General features: G+C 54.8%; 1 protein-coding gene across 4 annotated transcripts in view; it reads right to left on the reverse strand.

The window, feature by feature from the left end:
- Window positions 1-9321, reverse strand: part of TSPAN9 (tetraspanin 9) — a 196701-nt gene extending 187380 nt beyond the window's left edge. For 2 of the 4 annotated variants that reach the window (XM_089303802.1, XM_070049360.2), the window contains exons 1-2: window positions 9192-9310; window positions 3520-3586 (exon numbers count right to left, since the gene is read on the reverse strand). The gene's annotated coding sequence lies outside the window, so the exon portion shown is untranslated. Of the gene's footprint in view, window positions 1-3519; window positions 3587-9191 lie in introns of all 4 variants that reach the window. The other 2 variants (XM_070049361.2, XM_070049362.2) reach the window with 2 other exon arrangements.
- Between the last annotated feature and the right edge of the window lie 4848 nt (window positions 9322-14169).

Here is a 14169-nt window from a genome sequence, read left to right on the forward strand (position 1 = left end):
GGAAGTAGAGCTGAGACGGGTAGTTCCAACCCTGCGTCCTCTCTCTGCTCACAGCCAGGCCCAGCCACCACTCGGTGGGCACCGACCAGTCAGGCTGCTGACTGTGAGTGACTCACATCAGGGTGATGCTGCAGGCAGTGCCCTCCCCAGCCGGCTCCCGCACACCGCACGCATACGCAATGGTCAAACAGAGCTAAACCTGGCTGCAGACCCAACTGCCTCCCTGGGAACCCACAGCTTTTCCTCACTCGGGGCTCTGTAATCTATGCATCCAGTGTTTAAACAAAGCTGCTTAGAATCTCTCAGGATTAAGACAAGTGGAAAATCGCATGCCCAGTCCTGGGCCTCATTTTCTCTAAACTAAAACATGACTTTCCACAGGTTCACACACCCAGAAATACAGTCCCTCATCACCTGCCCCCTGGAGCCCTCCCATCAGGCTCCACTCCTGCACCCCGGGGACTTGCCGGAGAGCCTGGGACCCTAAAACCCTGGCTGCTCACAGCGGCAGGGGCCCAGGGGAGAGGAAATAGGTCCTATGTTCAGATGCTACCCTACCCTCTCTGGAGGGGACATTCCCACCACAGGCACACACACTCACTCATGCACGGCCATCTCCTGCTCCAACCCCACTCTGAGCGAGTCTCCCCACCTGACCTCTGTTCCAAAGGCCCTTGCGCCAGCCCTGAACCTGACATCCCTGCCCTGGGAGTGGATGAGCTCAGAACAAGTCCACTGGCAACAGGCCTACCCCGTGACATCAGTGTACACACTGCCAGGGCCACGGCCCCCAGGGCTCGGATGCTACATTGTGTGTCTGATTTTTGTTTTGAACATGAGGAAGGGGCCTTTTTCAAATTCGTGGGAAAGGGACTATATGGGTTAGCAGTGGTCCTAAGTTACTAAGGCCGAGGCCAAGGCCTTGCCAAGATCCTGCACCGGAAACCACGGGACCCTCGGTGCTTCCTGCAGTGCCAGCCAAGCCTCCCCAACAAGGGAAGGGGACTCTCGGGGCATCCACTGAGCTTCCTGACCCTGGAGACCCCTGGACGGCTCCCCACCCTTTCCTGCTCCCGGCACAAGACCCAGCGTTTGAACAAATGCTGGCCACTGATGGTAGAATTGATCATGAGACTCTGAGAAAGTGAATATTCAGTGTAGGAGGGGGCTTCAAAACGGAACTAAATAATGTTTATTTGGGTACAAAAAATGTTGAAATCTTATATATAATCAACTTCCGGCCAGCCACTGTGAGGGGAAGGACAGTCCCAAAGGACTCCATGCTTGGCTCCAGCGTGCGGGCTGAGCTGCACAGGGAGTGGCGCTCACGAAGCCCCGGCCAGGCTCAGGCTGGGTTTTTGCTTGAGTGTTGCGAGAGCTGAACCGTACCCAGAGTCTCTTCATTATGCTGCGGCTCTCACTGAAGTTGAAATTATTAACCTGAAGGGCTGGAGAGCAGCCACGGCGCCCTGTAGCTCCTAGCTGCATCAGTCAGAGCAGGAGGCGGGCATTTAACCCGAAAGACGCAGCACAGCTTGGAGTCAGGCGGCAGAACCCGGCTCCAGGGACAGGCGACCACTTCTGTTAACAGCCTCCACTGCCAGCTGACTCCTATCAGAAACCAGGTTTACTTATTAACCCCATTCGCTCCTCTGCAGGCCTGGGAGCCAAAGCCCAGGCCTGGCTCCCCCGCTGGCCCCTCCTCCAACGCCAACGCTGCAAGCCTAGGTCATCCCACCAGGGAAACAGGTCACCCTACCTGGGAAACGTCCTGGAGCTATAAGGAACCTTAGCCACAGTCACCTGGCCCCCTGGCCCACAGGAAAGAAAAGAGACTTGAGACAGCAACTCCCTTGCCAGAGGTCACACAGGCCCAGGGGTCAGGAATGAGACCACCCTCACCCCACAGTTGGGCATCCCTGCAGAGGCCCAAGCTCAGGACAAGAAATGGCCAAGCCATGCAGCTATGAGAGGGGACAGGGCCTGCACAGTCCTGCACGCAGGTGTCCCTTGCTTCAACACAGTCGCACAGAAGGGTAGACAGCCATCAGCCTAAATGGGGCTGGAGAAGCCAGAGGCTGGGTGTCTCCCAGGGCCAGGCAGGCTCCTAGGCACCTCCCCCACGCCACCCCCCAACACACACACACACACACACACACACACAGGATCTGTGCAGGGCAGGATGTGCGCACAGCAGGGCCGCCATTCCCTTGTCCCAGAGTCCTCTCTTCTCTGCAGTGTGACCTTCACCACACTGCTTTCCCTCGGCCCAGGCCCCTGCGCCTGGCTCACTGCACAGAGCAACCATAGGCAGTGCCCCAAATCCCAGAGCTGCGAGACTGAAAGCAGACACCCCTGCAGGCCCGAGGAGGCGGGAGGAAGACTTAAAACGGGAGCGCACGCATTCCTGCCGCCAGCAGGCTCGGGGAGGGGCCTGGAGAGGGCTCCCGGAGGCCGAGCCCAGCAGGCCGCAGGTCTGCCCCGGCAAGGGCAGGTGCTGCCGACTCGGAACACCTGGGCTGCCATCCCTGCTGCACCCAACTCGAGACCGGGGCACGAGGCCGTGGTTGCCGTGCAGGACAACCCACAATTGCTGCTGCACGGCACCGTAGTGCAGGCAAAAAGAGATGTACACCATAGTCCAACAGAACAAAATTAAAGCCACTGTGGACATACATAAGGGTTGAGAACTGGGGCAAAGTGTCCCGCGCAAAGTATAGCAGGACAACTTGAGGCTCAGGGCCACTGTGGGCCACCAAAGGATCCCAGCTGGAAGCCCAGCCGCCCCTCCCTCCTCCACCGACCACGACCACGTGGCTGAGTTCACAGAAGGTAAGAGATTTACAAATCACCCAGCAGGGAGAAGCCACGGGCTAAAATGCACATAAATTAAAACATAAAAAGGCCCAGGTCTGTAAGCAGCACCCCCAGGGAACCTGAACCAGCAACAGTGCACACAGCACAGTGCACACCCTGCTGCCTCCCAGCTCCTGAAGGCTCTGGCTCAGCAGGGGCATCCTGCGCAAGTGCTGGGAACAAAGCAGCAGCCGTCAGCAAGACCGCAGGAGCCTGGAGGCACGGAGATGAGGATAAGCTGAGAGCCAGGGGCCTTGCTACCTTGGGCCCCCCAGTGAGGAATGGAGACCTGCAAGGATTCCCACGGCTCCTTGTCTGGCCTGCTGAGGGGGAAGCCAATGGGAAGCAGGAAGCTACTGGCCTCTCCTACTTCCCTAGGCTTCCTCCACCACAATCAGGGTGGCCAAGAAAGAAACTAAGAACTCACAGGGTCCACTGCCAATCAGAAACGCTGGGCACAGAGTGGTTCTCTTCAGGGCCCCAGAGCGCATTGGAAAGAGCTCCTAGGTTCAAAGTCAAGAGGGAAGGCAGAGAACCATCTAGAAAATGTCAGCAACCTAGTGCATCCTCCCCCACCCACAGTTAAAGGGCAAGACCCCATAGTTCAGAACACACAGACTTCCAGAGGCCACACCACACCATGAACCCAGACTAACCGCTGACCTGTGTTCTTTGAACTGTCTGCACACACCTTGGCTGCTGACGGGAAAGAAGAGGTTCCAGGATACTCCTGTAGAAAAATTAAAAACAGGCTCATCACTTTGCTATGCAGCCACCCAAGGGCGAATTTTGTCCAGCAATGATGACCACCCTTTGGGCAGCAGTCTCCCACTGAGAACCTGCTCGCTCCGCAAATGGAGATGGCCAGAAATGGCAAAGAGCTGCCAGCTGTTGTGCCAGTTCCACTCAGCTGGTGGTGGGTGCCTAAAGCATGATGAGCAGAACCTAAGCTCTGGCCCAGCAGGGCTGACAGCTGTGATCGATTAGTGATGTCTGCCATGGGCAGTTAAAAAAGTAACAGTATCCATGCAACATATTTGCCATCCCTTGGGTAGAGGCTTCCCATCGGAAGATTTAACATTTACAATTTTGACCACTCAAAAGTGGCCCAAACTTCACTGAGAAATGAGCTTGAGTCACACACACAACGCCAGGCTGCTAGGAACAGGCCACTCTGTTGTTTTCATTGCTACCCCACGCAAAGTTACGTTTGTGGAGCAGTAAACACTCAGTAGGAAACTGGCATCCAACGACAGATAAAGCTGCAGCAGAAGCTGAAAGGGCAGTTAGCTCAGGGTGTGAGGACACACAGAGGAAACATGTGATGTGCCACGGAAATATGACTCCGGAGAAAGCCAGGCCCGTGTGCAAATATTGCTGGGGGTACGTGCTTGGAGTCTACACCTGCAAGACTCATTTCCGAAGAACATCAGGCATCCGCCCTGTGCCTCTTCGCAGTGAGTTCAGGGTCTAGGCACGCCCTGGGGCGGCTTGCTGCCTGTCTAGCTGGAGAAACCAGGGCACCCACAGGAAACAGCAAGTAGCATCGCGTTTTCCCAACCACCCCTTCATCCTTTCCTTTTGGCCCCATCCAACCAATTCCCAAACGCTCGTGGGCTAGTTCTAAAATACGTCATTTGTTCCCTCTTCCCCAGGCCTCACAGCTGCCCAGCCGCTGTCCCCACCACGATTCCCCTCTTCACAGACCCCAGAAGCACTCTCCTTGAGCCCAGCCCTGTTTCGTGGCCCCTGTCTCAACCTTCCCCATTCCCAGGTTGACTGTAGGCTCCCCAGCCCAGGTCAGTGTCTGCACCCGGTGGGCACTCAATTTCTCTTGAATGCATGCATGGATGGACAGAATTCCTTGGCTGCACATTTGAAGCCACCCACAATACAGCCACTGTCCACCTGTCCAGCCTCTCTCCATCAGCTTTTCCATACGCATCCCCCACATCAGTCCAACAGGGCTATGCACACACCCCAGCACTTTCCCAGGGCTCGTCCTCAAACAGCCTTCCTCCCTCTGCTAAAATGCCCGCCGCCGCTCTCCCAGGGCGGTGTCTTCACCAGCTGCCGCAGAAAGCATGGCCCCCTGGTCAGCGTGCCTGATCCACGTTCGAACCCACACAACAGTCTGCTCGCAGAAGCCACTCACCTTGTACTTTTGTCATTTGTGAGCCCCCTTTCTGATCTGTCACTGGACTACATAAGCCCCATGAAGAAAAGCACGTGTACTTTTTCTTACGTAGCATCAGAACACAGCCTCATGTCCATGTGACACAGAGGGCACTTTGTGGAGCTCACTAGAGAATTATCCAAGGCAGTGTGGAAAAGCCAGGAGGAAGGAAGACAGAATACCACAGGAGGAGCGGGCACTTAGCGTGGTGGTTTAGACACCTGCATCCCACGTGCAAGTACCTGGATTCAGCACTCAGCTCCAGCTCCTAATGCCAGCTTCCTGCTAACGCAGACCCTGGGAGGCAGTGATGATGGCTCCAGTGACTGGACTTCTGCCAGCCATGTAGGAGACCTGGACGGAGTTCCCAGCTCTCAGCTTTGACCTGGCCCTGGCCCAGCCCCAGCCATTGCAGGCATTTGGGGAATAAACAAGCAGATGGGAGTCTCCCCCCCACCCCACATTTCTCATTCTGCCTCTTCAACAAAGAAATTTTTAAATGCCATAGGAATTCTGAGGAAAAAGAGGCTCGTCTGTGGTGGGCAGCCAGGGAAGGCTTTCGTGACCAGAGTTCCAGCATGAGCAGGGTCTTGAGGAAGAATGGAAAGGGGGAGAACATTCCAGAAAGGGGGGACAGTATGAACAAAGGGGCAAAGAAAGAATGAGTGCAGCAGGCTTGGGAGATGAGTCTGGCTGGAACCAAGGGTTCCTGGAAGGAGAAGAGTGGGAGATAAAGCTAGACAGACAGGTTGGGCTGGAGAAGGCTGCCCAGTGCCACGCTAAGGCACCTGGATTAGATCCACACCGTCTGAGTCAGTGGGGATGGCAACACAGCAGGCCCGGGCTTTCACGGCAGAAGAAAAGAAGTCTTGTCTTCTCTTGTTCCAAGCCGATCAGTCCAGTATCCCTGGCTAGGTTATAAATAACAGCCACCGTTTACTGCACACCTGCTGCGTATGAGGCCCGAAGCTATGTGCTTCCCATACATTATCTCAGTGCCCTTCCCACAGCCTTGAGAATTTGGTATTGTCAGCCTTGTCTTGCGTGCAGGAAGCTGGGGCCCAGGAGGTGAAGGCACTAGCCCAAGGCCTTACCTACTCACACATTCCTGCACCGGTACCAGCTGGCACTGGGGGCACACACAGGGATGGGGAAGGCTCGCCAGTCAGCCAGCTCAGGCCCCGGGGCTTCCCACTGCTGCTTCTCCACTACTCTCCTTTATTAGTTCCCGAAGAGCGGCAGTGAATAAAGCTCCTACTGTGTGCTTAATGAAGCACACTACACGGAGCGAAGAACTGTGGTTGCCAGAGGCTGGGAGGAGGGGAGACAGGAATTGTAGTTTAATGCCTATGGTTTCAGTTTTGCAAGATGGAAAGTTCTGAGACCTATGGCCCGGCCACATGAAAGCAAGTATACTTCAAGGCATTCACAGAAGACGGACTGGAAGGTGGGAATTCACCTGGCTACAATAACATTTTTGAAATCCATATGCCTTTTCATACTACACAGTTTCCATATAGGGAAACATTTTTGCACCAAAATAAACTCATACTTTTAATCCCATTTTTCCACGAGCTTTTTGAGGTACCCTCCTATACTTAATCCTACTGTACACTTAAAAATGTCAAAGATGGGGCCGGTGCCGTGGCTCACTCCTCCGCCTATGGCACCGGCATCCCATATGGGCGCCGGATTCTGTCCCGGTTGCTCCTCTTCCAGTCCAGCTCTCTGCTGTGGCTCGGGAAGGCAGTGGAGGATGGCCCAAGTCCTTGGGCCCTGCACCCGCACGGGAGACCAGGAAAAGCACCTGGCTCCTGGCTTCAGATCAGTGCAGCTCCAGCCTTAGCGGCCATTTGGGGAGTGAACCAACAGAAGGAAGACCTTTCTCTCTGTCTCTCTTGCTGTCTATAACTACCTGTCAAATAAAAAAAAAAATGTCAAAGATGCTAAATGTTACATTATACTTTTTCTCACAATAAAACTTTCTTTTAAAATGAGGCACATTTGTTAAGGGACTGACTGGCTGCTGCTATCATTCATCTTACACTTTTAGTTATCCACTGTTGGAATAGATTCTAGAAACATCTATGTTTTTTAAGATTTTATTTTTTATTTATTTGAAAAGCAGTGTAGCAGAGAGATAAGGGGAGAGGGAGAGGGAGAGAGAGAGATCTTCAATCCGCTGGTTCACTTCCCAAATGTCCACAACGGCCAGGGCTGGGCCAGGCTGAAGCCAAGTCTAGAGCTTCTTCCAGGTCTCCCACATGGGTAGCAGGGGCCCAAAGACTTGGACCATCTTCCACTGCTTTCCCAGGCACATTGGCAGGGAGCTAATCAGAAGTGGAGCAGCCAGTCTTGAACCAGTGCCCGTGTGGGATGCCAGCATGGCAGGTGGAGGCTTAACCTGCTGGTCCCTCTAGATACATCTTACTCCAGTGTCCCCTCCAAAATGGAGAGTTTGAAAGGGCAGTAATTGCCCAAGGTTGCACAAACAGGTGGGAACCAGGCTAAGACAAGGAGCAGCAGACACTCGGGATAAGGGGTCAGGAGCAAGCCCTGGAGCCAAATTTGCTTATTGCACTTCATGAATCTTGTAACCACTGAGGGAATATTTATTCTCATTTTCCTCATCTATAAAAAGGCAATTCAAAGTAACATACACTTCACAAGAATACATACTAATCAAACCAAATTATATGCAGCATATGGCCAGCTGCAAATGACTTTATACACATTACTTACTGTTAATATTCAGTATCTGTTCGTCAATTTAAAGAGTCCTACCAGATGATTAAAATATGATTAAGTGAGACAAAAAAATAATAAACCATCTCACTCCGTGCGGGCCCATTCTCAGCTGTTCAGGGTCTTCTGAAGAGGTCTTCAATGAGGGAGAGCAGAACTGAATCACGCTTCAAGTGTGACCCACCCCCGTCCTCTTCCCCCACTCATCCCCAACCCACAGCCCAGCTGCACGGGCCGGGCCAGGACCAGGCCAGCGGTAGGAAGCTGGTGTGACCCTCTCTCTCTCTCTCTGGCTGCATTCCTCAGCTAAATATAAATGATTTGTGCAGTCCATTGTTGGAAATTATGCACAATTCTCCCACCACCACCCCACCCCCCAACACTGCAGAATGGCAGGCTGACTGACTACCCATCTCACGGCACAACACACAGGCAGAACACGTTCCCCAGGGCTGGTTTTCAGGGGCGGAGTGGGGCTGGCAGGTAAAGAGGGATCACCATAGGGGTCCCTGGCTTTCTGACCAGTCCAGGAAAACTTTCTGGAGGAGGCAACACCTGCGTCACCCCCAGAAAAGGCATCCTCATGTTATGACCTTGTTTCTCTGCATGGAGACAGGTACGTGGCTGAACAGCTTAGGAGATCCCACAACGCCTCAACACTTCAAACGCCCACCCTACAGGCCTCTCCCACACAGGAGAGATGTAGAAGAGACCCCTACCTTTATCAGGGAGAGAGAGGAGCTCCAAGACTCCAGTTCCCAGACCCACATGTACAAATACTACTCTCAGAACAAGCCAGTTTCTCGTCCGCCCCCCCTCCTTTTTTTTTCCTTTTAACCACAAGAAAGTTTTTTAAAGTCCCAAACTTGAAAGCACAGATGGGCTACATCTCCGACCTCGGAACGTGCCAAAGCCCTGTCACTCCGAATGCTCATTAGCCAGCGGCGGTCCCCGGATGGGGTCGAGGGGGTCGAGAGGGGGGGGCCTGCGGGCTATATAGCCCAGTCCTGCTCAAAAGCCCTCCTGCCCTCTCTGGGGGTCCGTTATGGGACCACACTGGGCCACACACACAGACACCCTAGACAGCTTCGCGGGTCTCCCTGGCCTCTGCCTCGTCCCACAGACTGCCCAGCCCCTCGCCTGGATTCCGGCTGTCCACCCTCCCGCAGCCCCACTCCCAAAAGGTCTTCCCACTGGCCGGGCCCGCACCCACCGCCCCTCCCCCGGCCCGCCGCCCGCCCCGCTGCCTCCCTCCCCCTGAGCGCCCCTACCCCGGCGTCCCCAGCCGCTCCCCCCCTCTCTGTACCGTGTCGGGGACAGCCGCGCCCACCGGGGGTCGGCCGGAGCCCCTCAACTTTGCACGCCCCTGAGCCCCGCCCCGCGCCCTCCCCACCCCGAGGAGGGCAGTACTCACCGCACCCACAGGAACGTGGGGTCCCCACTCCGCTCGCTTTCGGGCACCGCCGCCGCCGCCAGCGGAAACGGGGGGCGGGGCCGGGGCTGGCGGCAGGGGCGGGGCCTGCCCGGGAACGGCGGCGCCGCGGGGTGGGGCTGGCCGTGGGGGCGGGGCCTGACCGGGAGCGGCGGGGCCGCGCCGGGGGAGAGGGAAGAGCGCGTGGAAAAGGGGTGACCGGGCCACTCGGCAGCGGGGACGCGGGGCCTGGAGGGTCCGAGGGCCGCCACCGCCCCCCGCCTGGATCCCCAGCCTCAGAATTGGAAGGAGCCCCAGAAGCCAGAACGCGGCCCGCGGGCCACGGGCGCCCTCTCGGGATTCAGGGAGCCTCGGTCCCCTCCCCTCCCCGCCGCGGGGGCCCGAAAGCGCTGGCCGCGCCCCCTGGGTTGGGCAGTGGGGGAGGTCGCGGCCTGGTAGTTCCCGCTCCGGAGCCGGCGCCCACAGCTCCGGGGCCGTCCTGGCGGGGGTCTCGGCTCTCCCCGTGGCGTCCCCGGTGGTCTGGCTTCCCAGTGTTTGGGGCGGGCCCTTGGAGCCGCTCACTTCCCGCGGACTCCGCGGGAGCTGGCGGCCGCCGAGGCTTGTAGAGGGCACCGCGGGCGGCAGGGCGAGAGGCAGGTGAGGCGCCGCCGGCCCGGCTCTTCCCGGGGGCGCTACCCTAGGCCCGGACTCCGAAAGCGCGCGGGGCAGCGCGCGCTGACAGGATTCGATGTGGCGTGGTTCCAGCCTGACGCTGCTCGCGTCCTGGGCGATCTTGTCTGTCAGACTTGACCCGTAATCACTGCTTCCCGACCGTCAAAGTCGGGAACCCCTCCTCCTCTCCTAGAGGCTCCCCAGAGGAGCCCCCGCCAGCCCCAGTCCCTCCAGGCACCGCGGCAGGTGCCCTCGGCACCCGCAGCCAACCCTGCCCGGGAGCACAGGGGGACAGCTTGGCGGTGACGGCCGCCGTGCACCTGGAGATGCAACCGCACAGGCCTTTCGAATCCTGGGTCTGCCTCTCAAGGGCTGGAGCTCCCTCCGCCTCAGTTTCCCCACATAGGCTGACCAAGGTGATGGGCAAAAAAAAAAAAAAAAAAAAAGTTGATGCACGGTGGGTACTCTGCAAGTGCCAGTCTCTCCCTGCCCTTTCAAGGAAGAGAGGAAGCTATGGGGTCTTAGACTTGTCAGAAGCCTTAGATACAGGCAAGGTGACGACACCAGGTTCTTGGGGGCACATCCCATTTACTCCTCTTGTCCTGGAGTGGTGATCAGTCTTTTTCACTGTCAAAATATCCTGGTTTGGACAAGAAATGCATGCCACTTTAGGAACAAAAGCAGGATTGCAGCTCTCCAGGGATTTCTGGATCCCCAGGGACTTCGGAAGATCAGGTGTCAGTTTATTCCCTTGAAATCACCGAATCAAATCAAAAATGTTCAAAAGCAAAAATTAAATGTAGAGCCAGCCAGCCAGCCAGCCACAGCAGGGCAAAGCGCCCGGACTGTCCCTGCTGAACTGTGCCACCTAGTGGGGAGAGTTGTTACTGCTGGCAGGCCGGTTGCTCCACATTTGGATTCTGCCACAGATTTCAAGCAGGGAACAGCTAGCATTTACCAAGTTTTTATGTGCCGGGCACAGTTCTAGTAACTGCATATGTTTTAATTCCTTGAACCTCATAACAACTCCATGAGGTAGGTACCATCATTATCTGCCATTTTTTAAAAAAATATTTGTTTATTTGAAAGGCAGAGTTACAGAGATGCAGAGGCAGAGAGAGAGAGGTCTTCCATCCCCTGATTCACTCCCCAAATGGCTGCAATGGCCAGAGCTGCACCGATCCGAATCCAGGAGCCTGACGCTTCTCCCGGGTCTCCCACACAGGTGCAGGGGCCCAAGGACTTGGACCATCTTCTACTGCTTTCCCAGGCCTTAGAAGAGAGCTGGATTGGAAGTGGAGCAGCCAGGACTCAAACCTGTGCCCATATGGAATGCCAGCACTGCAGGCGGTAGCTTTACGCACTACACCACAGGGCCAGGCCCATTATCTACCATTTTACAGATAGGGAAACAGGCTCAGAGGTTTAGAGCATTTTTCCCAGGTCAGATAGCCAGCAAAAGACCTGGTCTAAGGGGCCAGCATTGTAGCGTAGCGGGTAAAGCCACCACCTGCGATGCTGGAATCCCATATGGGCTCCTGTTGAAGACTCGGCTACTCCATTTCTGATCCAGCTCCCTGCAAATGTGCCTGGGAAAGCAGTGGAAGATGGCCCAAGTCCTTGGGTCCCTGCACCCAAACAGGAGACCTGGAAGAAGCTCCTGATTCTGCAGCCACTTGGGGAGTGAACCAGCAGATGGAAGACTCCATCTGCCACTCAAAGTGTCTTTTTTTAAATAAATGTTTATTTGAAAGGCAGATTGACAAGGAAAGAGAGAGAGACAGAGAGATCTTACATCTCCTGGCTCACTCCCCAAATGGCCTAAATAGCCAGGGCTGGGCCAGGCTGAATCTGGGACTCACAACCTCCATCCTGGTCTTCCCACATGGGTAATAGGGGCATAAGTACTTGGGCCATCTTCTGCTGCCTTCCTAGGCGCATTAGCAGGAAGCTGAATCAGAAGCTGAGAAGCCAGGACCTGAACTGGTGCTCAGGGGAGGCTAGTGTTGCAAGGGACAGCTGAACCTGCTGTGCCACAGTGCTGGCCCTCAAGCCTATATTTTTAATTGCTAACTCTGGCAACTTGACTTGTTATTGACTGTTGTTAAAATAATTTTAAAATGTGGATTACATTAGAAGTGGGCAAATTTTTTACAGAGCTAGAGAGTAAAACTTTAGGCTCCATCCCAGCTACTCAACTCTGCCAGTGGAACACAAACATTATAACAATACAAAAGTGAATGACAATGTGTTCCAATAAAACTTACAAAAACTGGCATTGGACCATAGCTTGCCAAGCCCTGGATCAGACTAGTGTGTTTTCCAAATGAGGACCTTGGGACTCCTGGCTATCCTCAGATGGATGGTGGGAGTGAGAGTGAGCTGGATCCAAGTTCTCAAGTATGAGAAATATCGACTGATCAAAAGCACGGAGCATAATGAATACCAGGAGTTCTATGAGTGGGTGTGTGCAAGTGTGCATGTGTGTGACCCACAATGAGTTAGCACCTGCAGGAAGCAGGCACTGCTGGAGTAAGTGTGTGGTTGGCGCTGCCTGGGTTTTTACAAGGTCATGGTCAGATCCTGCTTGAAGAAGTGCAGATTCCTGTCTGGAATTGCTGGTGGTCAGCAGGTTGTCTGCACAAACAAAGAATACAGAGGCCAAGACAGACAGAGGCTGTTAGGTAAAGAAAAACTGCTGGCATTCGTCCACCTGATGTAGAGTTCTCAGAAATGCAGGGCAATTGCCTGAAGATGTACCTGTGTGCCTGGACACATCCACCATCTAGCTGAACACGTGGGTAGCTACTGAGGAATGTGCTGGGTTAGTTGGAATCAACAAATGTAACAGTGTAATCGCTGAATCAGCTACATTTGTATCAACTTCCTTTACTGATCCTGGAATATTCCTGTATGTTGACCAAGGGCCAATCAATGGTTGAAAATTGTCCTTTCGATTCTGCCCTGTATCCCCAGGCCACATATAAAAGGGCTAATTAAAGATTTTATTTATTTATTTACTTACTTGCTTATTTAAGAGGTAGAGTTACAAACCTACAGAAGGAGAGACAGAGAGAAAGGTCTTTCATCCTCTGGTTCACTCCCCAAGGGACCGCAACAGCCAGAGCTGGGCTGAACCAAAGCCAGGAACCAGAAACTTCTTCTGAATCTCCCATGTGGGTGCAGGGGCCCAAGCTCTTGGACCATCTTCTGTCTTTCCAGGCCATAAGCAGAGAGCTGGATCAGAAGAGGAGCAGCCAAGACTTGAACCAGCACCCATATGGGATGCCAGCCCCGAAGGTAGAGGCTTAGCCTACTGCACCATAGCGCTGACCCCAAGACTGACTAATTAAAAGCGTTAAACCTGGCCGGCGCTGTGGCTCACTAGGCTAATCCTCCACCTTGCGGTGCCGGCACACCGGGTTCTAGTCCCGGTCGGGGCGCCAGATTCTGTCCCGGTTGCCCCTCTTCCAGGCCAGCTCTCTGCTATGGCCAGGGAGTGCAGTGGAGGATGGCCCAGGTGCTTGGGCCCTGCACCCCATGGGAGACCAGGAAAAGCACCTGGATCCTGGCTCCTGCCATCGGATCAGCGCGGTGCGCCGGCCGCAGCGCGGCGGCCATTGGAGGGTGAACCAACGGCAAAGGAAGACCTTTCTGTCTCTCTCTCTCACTGTCCACTCTGCCTGTCAAAAAAAAAAAAAAAAAAAAAAAAAAGGCGTTAAACCTGACTGGTGCCGCGGCTCACTTGGCTAATAATGAAGTGTTTCAAATAAATGACATGATCACATTTGCATTTTTGGGATCATCACTTTGGCTATCATATAGAAAACAGATTAGAGGGACAGGTGTACAAGGCTTTCACAGTGGTGTAGGTACAAGATGAAGTCAGCTTCATCTAGGGTGGTGGTGGCAAAGAAGGAGCAGTATGCATAGACCTGAGAGAGAGTCACACGGTGACATTCACAGATCAGCAATGGTGTGGGGGACCAGGGCCAAGAAAGCATCAAGGATGACCCACGGTGGGTGGGGCATGGCGTTGTGGTTAAGCCGCCGCCTACAATGCCAGCATCCTATATCAGAGTGCCTGTTTCAGTCTCACCTGCTCTCCTTCTGATCCAGCTCCCTGCTAATGTACCTGGGAAAGCAGCAGATGATCCAAGTGTCTGGGAGCTCACTCAAGGCACCAGGAGAGCAGCCTATGACCAAGGCTCTCGGCAGGGGAAGGGGGTGGCACTGTTGTATGGCTGAGGCTCAGAGGACTGATGGCAGAGGAATGGGAAGTGAACGCAGTGACCCTACATCACAGCCT

Source organism: Oryctolagus cuniculus, chromosome 9, assembly GCF_051225735.1.
Source record: "Oryctolagus cuniculus isolate XC-2025 breed Fujian yellow rabbit chromosome 9, ASM5122573v1, whole genome shotgun sequence".
In the NCBI taxonomy this organism is placed as follows: domain Eukaryota; kingdom Metazoa; phylum Chordata; class Mammalia; order Lagomorpha; family Leporidae; genus Oryctolagus; species Oryctolagus cuniculus.